This window comes from Lactuca sativa, chromosome 3, assembly GCF_002870075.4.
Source record: "Lactuca sativa cultivar Salinas chromosome 3, Lsat_Salinas_v11, whole genome shotgun sequence".
Taxonomy (NCBI): domain Eukaryota; kingdom Viridiplantae; phylum Streptophyta; class Magnoliopsida; order Asterales; family Asteraceae; genus Lactuca; species Lactuca sativa.
In genome coordinates, this window is record NC_056625.2 from 175229726 (window position 1) to 175244854 (window position 15129).

The following is a 15129-nucleotide window of genomic DNA, read 5'->3' on the forward strand; positions in this document are numbered from 1 at the left end:
AGAAGAACCTTCAAGCACGTATACATGTGTCTTGGTGCTTTGAAGAAACGATCTGCAGCAGGGAGGAAGGATTTTCTTGGTCTTGATGGGGCTTTCATGAAAGGACCTAACCCTGTTCAAATTTTATCTAATGTGGTGTGTTGATATTTTTAAACCTAAATTTATCTTCCAAGTATGTTGATTTATTTTTTACATTTAAATTAACTTGTTTGTATTGCATAGGATTTAGATGGAAATAATCAAATATACCATTTGGCATATGATGTGGTTGAAGTAAAGACATTGAACTATTGGACATTGTTTATAATCAACTTAGGTGATGACTTAGGGTTGGCTTCAAATTCAAATTTCACATTTATATCAGACAAACAAAAGGCTACTTTGTTGTTTTTTAATATTAATATTGTAAATATTTATTTAAAAGAAAATTTTATTGAATCTATATGCCTAAGAATCATTATTGAGTGTTATTGCTAATAATATATGATCTTATAGCGTCATACCTTTATGAATATGACACATTTTGTATATTTATTATTAATATAATTGTTAATAAATAATTTCGATTCTTGTATTTAATTAAGGGACAATTCTTGTTTTATGAAAATAATAATTAAAAGAGAGTATAACTAGTTATTATATCATATGGTATGATAAAATAAGCCATGTACAAAGTTTTGGACACTTTGGTTAACCACGATCAAAATAGTGAGTTTGTAATCATGGTTAATAAACTAGCTAGACAATTTTTGTCATCTTTGAAGGTATCGCCGAAAATTACAAGGCATGGGAAGTTGCTTGTCAACCTCCCTCCTTTGTCACACATGCTTCTAAAAGGCTACCAATATTTTATGTTATTATAATCTAAAGGCATCTCTTGCATGGGAGTATAAAACGGATGCATGTGCTTGCATTTTTTTTGGCTACTTTCCCTCTCTTCTATATGTTGGCCGAAACCAACATGCTTCCCTTCTCTCTCTCTCTCTATAGCAACCCATTAAATTTTCAAATTTGTAAAAGTCAACAAAAGTCACAACTTGTTAATTAAAAGTCAAATTTTTTGAATTTTTATTTTAATAAGGCTAAATTAATAATTTTAATGTACATAAACCCTTTATTATTAAAGTGTAGCAAAAATGGGATTTATTCCCACTCAGCTGAAATCTTGCATCTAGCCCCACCAAAAACCCTCGGATAGGCCACTTGCCTCAGACTGAAAACATGCAAAAGGTCATGAATCTTCAGACTGAAATCCACCGCAACCCCCCCCCCCTTCTCGGCCGCAAACTTCCCTCGGACCGCCATCTTCTTTCTCCGATAGAGATTTCGGCTGCAAACTCCAACTCATATCCATTTGACACACTTTTTAACATGATTTAATCCCATTTACCAACACATCACCACCTATCTTTTTCCTCCATATTTAAGATACAATTCAAAATCGCTTCTCATTTTAACATTCTCAGTAAACAAAATTTACATCACAAATTCTGTCTAATTCCTTTTATCTCTAAATTCACGTTTTTCACAAGAAGGTTTGTGATCCATACCACTACTAAGTTTTCATAAGTCTTATTATAAAATTCTAGTATTTTCACACCTATTTTATGACTTTATCATCTTAATCACACGTTAATATATGTATAAACTATTAGATACGGCTATCGTTACGTACTTTAAATCAAAGTCACCGATCCTATTCCGTTATCGAAACCGTTATCCCATTCGAGGGGTGTTCATACCCTTACGTTCTCATGATTTTTAACTATTTTAGGGGGGAATACAAGTGTAACACAAGAAAATTGTGTTAATATCTAAATTTTTTCAATATTTGTTAACTGTTGCCATTATTAAAAGTATATATTTATATATGTATAAATTATATAATTAAGATTCAATCGGCTTTGAATTGATAATTTGGCTTCATTTCTTGTTCCTTGTTTGGTTGTGAGCTTGCGGTAGAATTATTTATTCGACTGTCTATTTAATCATAATTATATAAATATTATATTTATATAAGTATAAAATGATTTAAAACTTATTAAACAAAAATATAATTTTTGCAAACTGTTTTAGTACCGTTTGGACATAAACGTTGAATTTCACGGAAAAAGCGTATCACAGATTTTACAACTTAAACTTGCTGAATTATTAACTATACAAAGGTTTTCATTTTAGTAAAACACAAACAAATAAACTATAATAGGTATAGTTTATGGAACATACACATTGCTTTTCAAAGTTCATATTACAATTCAGAAAACAAACATATAAACTATAATAAGTATAGTTTATGGATCATATGCACTATTTTACATATTCAGAATACATTACCGAAAACAAGCATATAAACTATAATAAATATAGTTTATGAGATATACTTACAATTTATCTATTTCAAAGTAACTTTTCATTATTCTACACGTAACCGTCAATAGAGCATTTGTGAGACACACTTCACATACTTATTTAAGTACCAACCAAGTCCTGAAAATATAAACAGAGTCTACTAGAGGGAGAGCATAAAGCTTGTGTATAGATCATATGGGACTGATAATCTCGCACCTGAGCTGCTTGCAACTGCTAGGCCGGCAGGCATAAGGTGACAAATGTCATACCGATAGCGACGCCTGAAGAACGTCGTGTTCAGGCCATCTTAGGTCATCAAGCATGGTTATAATAACTGATAATTTGGTATTGAACAATATGATTAGTGTATGAATAAGTAAACAACTTCACATAGTTTTATTAAATAATAAAACTATAATACAATATTTTACAAGTACAGTTGGTGAATCCAGGCGCTTACAGTTATGCAGTTTTTATACAAGTACAAATATAGAATACTATTCCAGTACAGAGAAAACATACTTTTCATGGTTTTATGTGAATTAAAACTACATTATACTATCTCAGAGTTCAACGACATTTACACATTTTGGTCTTAAGGTATTAAGACTATAACAGATTACAACAGAAAATATAGGATTTTCTCGGAAAAAACATACTTACATTTTCAAGGAACAAATGACAGATTTCAATTACAAACATGCTTATGAACTCACCAACTTAATTGTTGACACTCTTTTTAAAACTACTTGTATTCTCAGGAAACTAGTCAATAGGTATCCACAGGTTTTGAGAAGACGGAGCTTCATTGACTCATGTCTTTTAACTTTTTTTATACATTTTGGTGTCAAGTATACTTTGATTTGAACACGAATGTAAAACTATATTTTATCAATGAAATGGTTGTTGTACTTTGATTACTGTTATGCAATTCTTGTGATACTGTACATGAGGTCCTCCGCCCCCGAACGTTTCCATCGTTCCTATTTGGCAGCATGACATATTGATATCAGAGCATTGTTTATAGTTAACTAAGTATATCAAACCATAAAAGATATATAACTATAAATCAAATGGGACTAAAACGCTATGACTAAAAGTATAATCTAAGTATTTTATAAGAAGTATACTAACATGCATACCTATCAGAAGCAATATCACAGTGAGAACTACTGAAAAGTATTTAGATGTTGGACACTACAGTTAAACCTAGACAGTTATGTGATCATATCTGGGATAAATATAGCCTGATCAACTATATTTATTTGAGATATGACCAACATGTGTTTGGGAGTAATCGTGGTGTTGCAATAAGTCTAAAACTTACCTATAGATGAGCTTTAACATATATCATACTTTTGAGTTTTCATGTATCCCTATTCTCGTGCAGACACAATGGCAGGATTTCACCTACATAGAGACCCCTATTTCCCAATTGAAGGCAACAGTGGTTGGATTGAAGAGGATCCGGAGGAGGATCCTGAAGAAATAATAGGAGTCAAAGATGAGGAGGGTTCGGAGGGCACCGAATCGGATCTTGAGGTCTATAATCCACCGCAGGCGAATCAATACCCTATAGTCAGACAAGATTTTCAAGGACCGATACCAAGATGAGTTGTAGACTTACCAAAATTGGAACCAAGAACAAGGCCAACGCCCCCTTACGAAATGGAAAGAGGCTTCTATAACCTCTCTAAAGGAGGTTCAGCAGACATGGCTCTTCCTGTTATAATACGCCACATCGCTTGTAACGGATAACAAGCACGAGCATCGGTTAACCAAATCATGGAAATTAATGCTACCACTTAGATTACTGCGGTAAACTTTCGTCGCTTAGATGAAGACCATGATCAGACCAAGAACCACACCGAATCTCTTCAAGAAGAGATAACTATTTCCTGAACCGAAATAAGAGCACTTTGGGAGCATCAGGCTACATTAAAGAGGCGTTTGATGGAAGTAGAGCGCCATGTGGCCGAGTCCAGTACTCATGGAAATGCCCGTCGTGAGTAGTGTTTGCACTACTCACATTTTTGATATAAACTAGTACTACGGATATGCATTAGATACTACCTTATGTACATATAAGCTCAACCCTGTGTCTAGGTGTTTATACCATTCAGGGAATCATAATGCTTTCAAGATTTTCCTTTAAACTTTGATGTATTATAGACCAATATCAAGGTCAAATTTCCAAAAATGCTCTGTATCAGATATATCAAAGAAATTGACAAGAATTTTACTTAACACTCATTTCATGACTTTGTGATTACAATTTACTTATGGTAATCTATGATTACTTATTGTAATTTTAGAGAGACATAGTATGGAATAAACTATACAAATTTGTTACAAGTGTTGCTATAATGGCATCAGTGATTGTTTATATATATTAGTTTACATATATTAGTAGACCTCTATTGTAAATCACAGAATACTATGAAAGTTAGGATATGATACGTTTAGAACTAAGATATATATTGTTCAATATCACCTGAATCGTAACTACTATAGAGAAGTTAACATCTTTTCCTCTTTAAACTTTTTAGAAAAAGATGCCACCACGTAAACCAAATAGGTGTTTCAACAACAATCCACCAATTCCACCACCGCCACCACCTTCACAGTATGATCCTGATGTTTTCCAAGCAGCAGTAACCACCACCATGGCTGCTGCCATGATGCAAATTACGCCAGTGGTACTATTGGAGCTGATAGTGGTGCTCACAACTCAAATCATGGGGAAAGTCTTGGAAACCCAAGGGAGTGTTCTTATAAAGATTTCTCAAATGCTAAACCCATATCCTTTGATGGCATTGGATGTGTTATTGCTCTGATATGTTGGTTCGAGAAAACCGAATCAGTGTTAGAAATCTATGCGTTCCCTGAAGCTAGCAATGTAAAATTTGCAGCATGCACTTTCATGGATAGAGCTCTTTCTTGGTGGAACGGCTATGTCAAGTCATTATCTCTCCCAGTAGCCAATGCCATGAGCTGGGAAGACTTAAAGGTTCTGATGCTGGCAGAATATTGTCCCAGAGGTGAAATACAAAAGTTAGAGCAACAACTTTGGATTCTGACAATGAAGGACTCTGATATTACTGCTTATACTGCCAAATTCAGTAACATGGCCCTCCTGTGTCCCGGGATGGTCACCCTAGAGAGCAAGAAAGTAGAAAGATACATTTGAGGTTTAACTCCCCTGACTCAAGGAAACGTTATTGCCACCAATCCACTTACATTCAATAGTGCCAAACGTCTGACCCTGACACTTGTAGATCATGGAGTTCGTCAAGGCTCCATGCCAGCCGTTCCTGAAAAGCCCAAAGAAGGAGGCACCAAAAAGAAATTTTGGAATAAACAAAAGGGGCAATCATCACAAAAGCCTTCTAAGAAGCAAAAAACTGTGGCAGTACACACTTCTATTGTTCCCGCTTCTATTCCTACCATTGTTTCTACTACTCCAACACCTCCAAGTCGATATGCTGGAACTTTGTGAAAGTACAATAAGTGCAACTTCCATCATACGGGAGTTTTTAGGTAAATACACTGTAGAAACTGCAAAAAAAGGGGCATACCGTCCGCTTCTGTACAGCACCAGCACAACCCATCTCTCAAGTCCCCGTTGCGGGAGTAACACAAGCTTGTTATGAGTGTGGCGAAATCGGACACTTCAAGAGAGACTGCCCAAAGAGAAAGAATGTTGGTGAATTAGGAAGAATTATGGCAATTGGCCACGAAGAAGCGATGTGAGATCCTCCCATGGTTACCGGTACGTTTCTTTTCAACAATTATTACGCATGCATTCTTTTTGATAGTGGTGCGGAGAAAAGCTTCATGACCCATAAATTCAAACATCTACTAAGAAAAAATCCCCAAACATTAAAAGACACATATACCGTAGAGATGGAAAATGGAAAGACCGAGAGTACAAATAACATATACATATGATGCACACTTACTCTAAACAATCATTCCTTCTAAATTGACATTATGTTGGTCTCAATTAAAAGCTTCGACATTATCATCAGCATGGATTGGTTAAGTTTTTACCGTGCTGATATCCTATGTTATGAAAATTTCATTCGTCTTAATCTGCCAAGTAACAAATCTCTCGTTATCTATGGCAACAAACCCGATGCAAATCTTCAAATCATTTCCTGCGTCAAGGCCCAGAAGTATCTTCGCAAAGATTATTATGCATTCTTAGCTCACGTGGTAGATAAGACACAAGAAGTAAAAATCATCAAGGATATCCCTGAAGTCTGTTATTTCCCTGAAGATCTCTCAGGAGTTCCTCCTGAATGCCAAGTCGAATTCTGAATCGACTTGATTCCCGGAGCTACCTCTGTAGCTAAATCCCTGTACCGTTTAGCACCGTTAGAGATGCTGGAACTATCTAGCCAACTGAACGAGCTTCTAAGCAAAGGATTCACAAGACCAAGCTTCTCACCCTGGTGAGCGCCGGTCTTGTTCGTGAAAAAGAAGGATGGATCATTCCGAATGTGCATAGACTAATGGGAATTGAATAAGCTCAATATTAAGAACTGATACCACTTACCACGAATAGACGATCTCTTCGATCAACTTCAAGGGGAAAGTTTATTCTCCAAGTTTGACCTCAGATCAGGATACCATTAGCTATGAGTCCAAGAGGCTGATATTCCAAAGACCGCTTTTAGAACTTGCTACGGTCAATATGAATTCGTATTAATTCCCTTTGATCTAACGAATGCGCCCGCAGTGTTCATGGACCTGATGAACCACGTGTGTCGACCTTACTTAGACAATCTTGTTATAGTTTTTATCAATGATAAACTGGTCTATTCCTGAAGTAAGGAAGAACATAGCCAACACTTACGACAAGTCTTGGAAACCTTAAGGGCAGAGAAATTGTATGCGAATCTTGCGAAGTGCGAATTTTGGATCCAGAAGGTAGATTTATTGGGTCATGTAGTCAGGATAGAAGGGATACATGTTGATCCCTCCAAGATCAAGGTTATCGAAAATTGGCCGACCCCACGAACCCCAACAGAGATTCATCAATTTCGAGGTCTTGCTGGCTATTACATAAGGTTCATTAAAAACTTCTTAAAAACTGCGAAGCCACTCACCACCCTGACTCAGAAGGGTGTAACCTTCAACTGGGAGGAGAAACGAAGAACTACCTTCCAGACACTAAAGAAAGCCTCTGCAGCGCACCGATCTTGTCTCTCCCAAAAGGGATAGAAGATTTTGTAGTTTATTGTGATGCGTCCAAGAAAGGGCTAGGCTGCATTCTTATGTAGCGAGGAAATGTCATATCCTATGCCTCGAGCTAACTTAAGAACCACGAGCTCAACTATACCACACATAACCTTGAACTGGGAGCAGTGGTTTTTGCTCTGAAGATCTGGAGGCATTACCTTTATGGTACGAAATGCATAGTCTTCACAGATTACAAAAGCGTCTAGCAGATTTTCGATCAAAAAGAACTGAACATGAGGCAACGACGATGGGTAGAGCTACTCAATGATTACGAATGATAAATTAGCTATCATCCCGGTAAAGCCAATGTAGTAGCAGATGCCCTTAGTCGAAAAGAGTACTTGGGTCGTCGAGTAAAGTCTCTAACTGTGACTATCCATGCCCACCTGTCCACACAGATCAAGGAGGCTCAGATGGAAGCCTTAAAACCCAATAATGTGACAGGTGAATCCTTAAGAGGAATGGAAAAGAACTTCGAAATCAAGTGTGACGGAGTTCATTATCTCATGAATCGGATCTTGACACAGAAATTTGGTGGCTACAGAGATGTTATCATGAATGAAGCCCATAAAACTCGATACTCGGTTCATCCAAGTTCAGAAAAGATGTATCTGGAACTTAAAAAACTCTATTGGTGGCCAAAAATGAAAGATGAGATTGCTACCTATATGGGTAAGTGTCTGAGCTACGCCAAAGTCAAGGTAGAATATCTAAAGCCCTTAGATCTACTACAGCAACCAGAAATACCTGAGTGGAAGTGGGAGCGGATTACAATGGATTTCATAACGAAGCTACCGATAACAACAGGTGGTCATGACACCATTTGGGTAATCGTCGACAGATTAACCAAATCCGCACACTTCCTGCCAATAAAAGAAAATGAAAAAAATGGAGAAGTTAGCAAGGACGTACATTAAAGATATACTACAATTGTGTGGTGTGCCGATATCCATTATCTCTGACTGAGATAGTAGATTTACCTCGTGGTTTTGGCAATCACTGCAAAAGTCCTTAGGAACCAATCTTGACATGAGTATAGTGTACCATCCTCAAACTGATGGGCAAAGCGAAAGAACCATAGAAATGCTGGAAGACATGTTGAGGGCTTGTATGATAGATTTTAGTAAAGCTTGGGATACCCATTTACCACTCGTCAAATTTTCGCACAACAATAGCTATCACACTAGCATCAAAGTTTCTCCCTTTGAAGCCCTCTATGGACGGAAGTGCATATTTCCTTTGTGCTGGGATGAAGTGGGTAATTCGCAACTAGCTAAGAACCAAGTACCTGACAGTACTCTAACCGGTCCCATGATCATTCAAGAAACCACATGAAATATCGTACAAATCCGGGAACGACTGAAAGCTTCTAGAGACAGACATAAGATTTATGCGGATAAACGGCGAAAACCCTTGGTATTCCAGATTGGTGACCGCGTCCTATTAAAGGTCTCACCCTTGAAAGGAATGATACATTTTGGCAAACATGGAAAACTAAATCCAAGGTACATCGAACCATTCGAGATTCTTGCTAGAATTGGTCCAGATGCTTATAAACTCAAACCACCGCATGAACTCAGTAACATTCATCCCACTTTTCACGTCTCTAATCTCAAGAAGTGTCTGTCTGACAAGACTCTTATAATCCCACTTAACGAAATCGAGTTAAACTAGAGTTTACACTTCGTAGAAGAATCATTGGAAATCATGGATAAGGTAGTCAAAAGAACAAAACAAAGCCGTATACCAATAGTGAAGGTTCACTGGAATGCCAAGCGGGCACCTAAATTCACTTGGGAACAGGATGATCAAATGAAACAAAAGTATCCACATCTTTTTCATAGTTCGTTAGTACCACTTTAGAAACAATTTCAGGACGAAATTCCCTCTAACGGGGGAATAATGTAGCAACCCGTTATATTTACAAATCTGTAAAAGTCAACAAAAGTCAAAACTTGTTAGTTAAAAGTCATAATTTTTGAATTTTTATTTTAGTAAGGCTAAATTAATAATTTTGATGTATATAAACCCTTTATTATTAAAGTGTAGCAAAAATAGGATATATTCTCACTTAACCGAAATCTAGCATCTAGCCCCAACGAAAACCCTCAGATTGGCCACTTGCCTCGGACCGAAAACGTGCAAAAGGTCATGAATCTTCGGACCGAAATCAGGATTTTGTTCAGGACCGCAACTCCCCCCCCCCCCCCCCCCACTTCTTGGCCGCAAACATCCCTCGGACCACAATCTTCTTTCTTGGGTAGAGATTTCGGCCGAAAACTCCGACTCATATCCATTTGACACTCTTTTTAACATGATTTAATCCCATTTACCAACACATCACCGCCTATCTTTTTCCTCCATTTTTAAGATACAATTCGAAATCGCTTCTCATTTTTAACATTCTCAGTAAACAAAATTCACATCACAAATTTTCTCAAATTCCTTTTGGCTCTAAATTCAAGTTTTTCACAAGAAGGTTTGTGATCCATACCACTACTATGTTTTGGTAAGTCTTCTTATAAAATTCTAGTATTTTCACAAATAATTTATGACTTTATCATCTTAATCACACATTAATATGTGTATAAACTATTAGATACGACTATCGTTAAATACTTTAAATCGAAGTCACCGATTCTATTCCGTTATCGAAACCGTTATCATATTCGATGTGAGTTCATACCCCTACGTTTTCATGATTTTTAACTGTTTTAAGGGGGAATACAAGTGTAACACAAGAAAATTGTGTTAATATCTAAATGTTTTCAATATTTATTAACCGTTTCCGTTATTAAAAATATATATTTATATATGTATAAATTATATAATTAAGATTCAATTGGCTTGAAATTAATAATTTGGCTTCATTTCCTGTTCCTTGTTTGGTTTTAGGCTTGGGTTAGAATTATTTATTCTACTATCTATTTAATCATCATTATATAAATATTATATTTATATAAGTATAAAATGATTTAAAACTTATTAAACAAAAATATAATTTTTGGAAACTATTTTAATACCATTTGGACATAAACGTTGAATTTCAAGGTAACAATACAATTTAAACATGCTAATTTATTAACAATACAAAGGTTTTCATTTCAGTAAAACACAAACATATAAACTATAAAAGGTATAGTTTATGGAACTTACACATTGCTTTTCAAAGTACAGATTACAATACGAAAAACAAACATATAAACTATAATAAGTATAGTTTATGGATCATATGCACTATTTTACATATTCAGAATACATTACGGAAAACCAACATATAAACTATAATAATTATAGTTTATGAGATATACTTACAGTTAATCCTTTTCAAAGTAAATTATCATTATTCTACACGTAACCGTCAATAGAGCACTTGTGAGACACACTTCACATACTGATTTAAGTAACAACAAAGTCCTAAAAATATAACCAGAGTCTCCTGGAGGGAGAGTGTGACACTTGTGTATAGATCTATACGGGACTGACAATCCCGCACATGAGTTGCTTGCAACAACTAGGCCGGCAGGCCTGAGGTGACAAATCTCGTACCGATAGCAACGCCTGAAGAATGGCATGTTCAAGCCATCTTAGGTCATCAAACATGGTTATAATAATTCACAATTTGGTATTGAACAATACGATTTTACAAGTACAGCTGGTGAATCCTGGCGCTTACAGTTACATAGTTTTTATACAAGTACAAATATAGAATACTATTCCAGTACAAAGAAAACATAGTTTTCATGGTTTTATGTGAATTAAAACTATATTATACTATCTCAGAGTTCAACGACATTTACATGTTTTGGTCTTAAGGTATTAAGACTGCAACACATTACAACAGAAAATATAGGATTTTCTAGGAAAAACATACTTACATTTTCAAGGAACAAATGATAGATTTCAATTACAAACATTCTTATGAACTCACAAACTTAATTGTTGACACTCTTTTTAAAACTACTTGTATTCTCAAGAAACCAGTAAATAGGTGTCCACAGGTTTTGAGAAGACGGAGCTTCATAGACTCATGTCTTTTAACTTTTGTTATACATTTTGGTGTCAAGTATACTTTGATTTGAACACGAATGTAAAACTATACTTTATCAACGTAATGGTTGTTCTACTTTGATTACTATTATGCAATTGTTGTGATACTGTACATGACATCATCTGCCCCCGAACGTTTCCGCCGTTTCGGTTTCGGGGTGTGACTCTCTCTCTCTCTCTCTCTCTCTCTCTTTCTCGGAGCTGGTTTGGTGATTAGAATCTCCGTTGAGTTGTCTCCTTTTGTGCTTATTTGAGTTAAGTACTTGAAGGCTTAAGACGTTCAAGAATATAAGAAGGAACTAGTATTCCATGTGCCTTAATCTTGATGGTGGATACTTGTAGAGAAAATCTATTCTTTGATTTTTCTATCTTCATCAACACCCCAAAACCAAGTAGGTTCAAAGGCTCCAAAGGTTTTCATTCTAAAACACTCTATGGTTGTTTTTAATATCATTCTAACCTCTATAAATGGATCCTATATGGTCTAGTTTTGTTATAAACTCAAAACTAAACTTGTTATTTTTAACATTCTGTTGCCAGTTTTTATGAAAAACTAACTTATATTTTGTATCAAAACATATCAGTAGTATCATAGCCATCTTTTATATGTTAGAACGACTTTTGTTCGTTAATTTTTGGTTTTTGGAAAACTAGCATGTATTTCTTTTGGTTAAGAAATGTCCATATTTGTCTTCTTTGTTAACTTGTAGTTTAAAATTGTTTATTATTGTATATAACCATTTTTCATGCATTTTGGTTATATAAAAGTTGCCTTAGTAAAAACAAAGAGTTGTTATTATTATATCTGATATGTTGTTGTGAATAAACAAGTCATTTGGACATTTGTGTTGTGTTTGGTTGATATTTATTTATTCATAAGATGTAATAGATAAATATGATATTTATTTATTCATAAGATGACGAAATGACCTTTTTGAATATGAATTAACCACTTGCATGACACCATAATTATAACAACGTAAATTTTCAAAAAAAATTTCATTTTTAAAAACATAATTCATTCATAAGAAAATCCATTGTATCACATAATGTCTCAATAAACAACCCCAGAATCTCAAGTACATAAATCTTCATTAGTGTGTACAGATCATGTCGGCGCCTTCCCGCAATCCTCGCTAGTACCTGAAACACATAACACATAACACTGTAAGCATAAGAGCTTAGTGAGTTCCCCAAAATACCACATACAACACATACGCCTTTCCAGGACATAACTTTGTGGAACCTTCCAGTCCAAGTGCCTCAGGAGACTTCCGTCCCGAACCCCGGTAGACCTTCCGGTCCTACCTGTATCGACCTTCCGGTCCGTAACCTCTTGACCTTCCGGTCCATATCATCTTGATCTTCCAGTCCTTATCATACATAACATACATAACACATACATATCACATATAAACATACAACACATACATCTCAAAGCATATAATACCTTCCGGTCACACATAGGTACCCTTCCAGGTACAGTATAGTGAGAAGACTCACCTCGTATGAAGTCGGATAAACTCCTGTGCTCGAATATGCCGACCTAGCCTCCTCCTATCAACATGATAACATCTCTAATCAGAATCCTCTCATGTTCTCATCTCTAATAATGGGTAAAAGACCATTCTACCGCTCCCTGACCTCTTTTGAATTAACTTGACCAAGACCCCAAGGTCAACTGAAGTCAACTATACTCAACGGTCAAACTTTGACTAGACTCGTCGAGTGCACGTGGGTGACTCGGTGAGTCCATGTGTGTCCTTTGAATCCTCAAAAATCCTCACTCGACTCATCGAGTTAACCTTTCACTCAACGGGTTACCACTGGTCACGAATCGCGGGGTAACCCGACTCAACTCGTCGAGTCCCCATATGGACTCGGCGAGTTCCCTCCGTGGCATCACTCAAATAACATTCTGAGGTCAGATCTGTTTCTCTAACTTATAGATCTGACCTTCTTAAACCCAAATATCACATAAATGTTCAATCTTTAAGCTCATGCAACACTCTTATGCCCTTATATGAAGAAATAGCTCCTAAAATGACAACCTAGATCCATAACCCCAAAGGGACTGCATAAAGCTGGAAGATTGGGACTCTATGGACATGTTAAGGTCCAGATCTAAAGCTTACTCCACATTAGGACCTCATACACATCACATACTATCCATGAAAGGGGAAGGAAAACCCTAAATTCAAGGATTATACATAAAACAGAAAGAAGGGGCGAGATACTACCTCAGAATGGAGATCCTTGCTTGGCTGTCTCAAAATAGCAACCTACTTTGGTCCTTCTTGCTGAATCCCTTCTCTTCCTTTGCAAAATCCCACCAAAATTACTTGATTTCTTCACAAGAACTCTCCCTTGGCTCCAAAGGCGATTTAGGGTTTTCTCATAGGAGATATGAGGCGCACCTAAGGTCATAAGTTCCTTTAAATAGGCTCCAACCCTAGTACTTAGGGTTTTCTCTGCCCAGCACCTACTCAGTGAGTCCATACTTGAACTCGTCGAGTCCGCTCATTAAATCCACATGCTCAACTTGACGTGACTCGGCGAGTCATCCCTACGACTAGTCGTGTCCCTCCCTAAATCCTAAAAATTGAAACACGAACCATCATACCCGAAATTTCGGATGTTACAATTCTCCCCCACTTAAATTAGATTTTGCCCTCGAAATTGCTCCTCCACATACAGATCGAATCCAATAACCAAATGACACCATCGATAGGATCTCATGCCAAACAGCTTCCATCCTTTCTGGACACCTGGATCCCAACAAGGATTCCCAATCCCGAAGGAAAACCAACCCTTCAGTTTCTCTCCAGACATAATCCAACAATCGGCTACCGATCCCTCATACCAAACATAGCAACCATCTGAATCACGACCCAAGAAACGGAAGGGTTCACGTCCCATCAGGGCTCATCCACTGAACTGCTATCAGAACCCAACCGAACAAAGAATTATTAACTCTTTTCCCTCAAACCCAAAAGAATAATCGTGCTTGCTATGAAGTGTCCTCAGACATCTAAAAATCATAAGCCTCAACTACATTCCTCGTATCCCTTTTTAACATTGAGCACAAAGTCTGCTCTCGACCCAATAGTTGAACCTCCAAGGTCATCTATTGCATTATCCCAACCGTCTCCATGGTTTCCTTTTTACTATAACCACATCGGCCCAATGTGAAACTCGAGTAATGAAGTCCGCTTATCCCTTAGCGAATGCTACCTTCCCAACTGAAGATTAACTCAACCCCAACCTCTGTCATCTGTTACTCATAGTTCGATGCAACTTGTGGTACCTACCGTACCCGAGTACTGACCCACACATGTCTAAGACATCAGATGACAAACAATACTCCTCAACATGGAACCCACCTCAGAATCCAGAACCTCATCTCGCCTATCCAATGCACCACCAGAGCCAAAATCAAACACGAAAGTTTGGTCCGACCCATAGTTGGAACCACTCGTCCTA